Source organism: Mastomys coucha, unplaced genomic scaffold (genome assembly GCF_008632895.1).
Source record: "Mastomys coucha isolate ucsf_1 unplaced genomic scaffold, UCSF_Mcou_1 pScaffold20, whole genome shotgun sequence".
Lineage (NCBI taxonomy): Eukaryota > Metazoa > Chordata > Mammalia > Rodentia > Muridae > Mastomys > Mastomys coucha.
Window position 1 is genome coordinate 103,255,309 of NW_022196903.1, and position 2,025 is coordinate 103,257,333.

Below are 2,025 nucleotides of genomic sequence, written 5' to 3' on the forward strand. Positions count from 1 at the left end.
AAAAATCCTGATTTCTCTCTCTCCTTGAGTCTTTTTCTTTTTTTAAACATGCTTGCATACTCTGTCATTCTTTAAAGTATGTTAATGGAGCTTTTTTTAATTCAAGAATTATGTATAAAAAAAACTCAGTGTAAGTGAAGGCCTACTTCAGGTGAGGGTTAGATACTGCCTTGAAGATAAATGTATTCAATATTCTTGTTTTATTCAGTTTACATTTTAATGAATGGACAGGGACAAATAACTGAATCCAAAACTAACTCGGATACTATTAAACACTAAGGAGAAAAATAAAGACAGAATGACACTTAGGAAGTATTGGGGAGGAGGACTAAAGACAATAGCACAGATGTACAATCCAAAGTAATCTCATCTGTAACAGACAGAGCAAAACAGAGTCACAGAGATACTGGAGGTCGAATCTAGGGATCGTTCTTAGCTTGTGTAGGCATTTGTATTTAAAAATGGTAAGAAAGTCAGAGAGAGAAAATTATTATAAAGTTGAATCAAATGTTTGGAGCAAAGCAAACATTGAGAAGAGGGTCCATTTTCTAGATGGTGATGCAACTGGTAGGATGGTGATTTGCTGGGTGACGGATGGCAGTTTAGTTTTGCACATGGTCCATTTTAAGACTCTCATACAAGGCTGTGTAAGTCTGCAACTCAGAGTAAAGTCATCTGCTAAAGATGGTACTGATGGCACTGGCAGCTGTGGGCTGGGTAGGATGAAAAAGAGAAAGCACGTGGATATATGAAGTCCATCTGACACATGCTAAAGACCTGAGGTCCAAGAAAGGAAAGCAAGAATCCAGGAGATAAACAAAATCAGCACAATGATACTGTGATAAAATTAGGTTGAAGAAGTAATTTACAGGGTAATGGAGACATTCATTCTATCAAATGTTGCTAATTGATGTAGTATGGAAAACATACTATACAGAATGAAATTTGACTGTTGAACTGAGCACAACTGAAATGCTTAGGGACATTGACAGGAGATTTAAGTTGAGTGTTTAGAAGACAAATCTTAATTTGTAAGAGGTTCAGGAAGGGACAGAATTGGTAACAACTAGTGCATATCTATATATGTGCATACATGTGTGCGTGTGTGTGCATGTTTGTGTGTGTGTGTGTGTGTGTGTGTGTGTGTATCTTGGAAGATACACAATCTTGGTTGTTCTTCCTGGTAGCTTTGCAGGTTCACGGGCTCACACTGGTCCTGAATTTTATGGATTTGGCTGCTCTGGGTGGCCAATGACTTTGTGGATCCACCTGTATTTACCCTCACAACTAATGCTGATTCCACAGATTGTGCTGCCTTGCTTGCTTTTTATTTCATGTGGGTTCTTGAGAACTGTACTCAGACCCCCATACCTGTACTGAGCTAGCTTCCCAACCAGTCATATTTTGAGAAACTTTTCTTTAAAGGACAGTGGAAAAGGCAATTATAAAGTCAAAAATTGTTGCACACAGGCTGTCCAAACTTCTGCCTATAGGCTGCATACACCTTGGTATAGGTATAAATGAGGTCCAACCCAGTTGTAAAGGACAGTGTCAAATTACAGTGCCCCAAATTTAGACACCTTGAAGAGGAATATTTGAGTTGGCACAGGCAGATGTATCCCAGTGAGCTAATTCCTGAGTATGGAGGTGACTCTTCTGAATACATGCAGCATCTAGAACAAGTTTGAGTATTCATGTTTATTTGTAGCAAAACAGAGATTCAATTTAAATAAAACTGATTTATATTGACAAAGAGAGTAGTGTATTTGAAGACAATTGGTGATAGCTTAAAGATCTTTTATGCCGGTTATTACTTTATTCTTAAATCATATGAGGTATGAGCATTCTTTGAAGTGAAGATTAAGGAATTATTGTTGAGACTTGAAAAGAATAAAAAAGAAAAGAAAGAAATGGTTGAAAGGATTAGGGAGGATGAGAAAGAAGACAAATGAGGAAGATAGGGAAGAGGAAGAGGCATCTTAAAGTTCTTCTTTTTTTTTTTTATATTTTAGATATTTTCTTTAT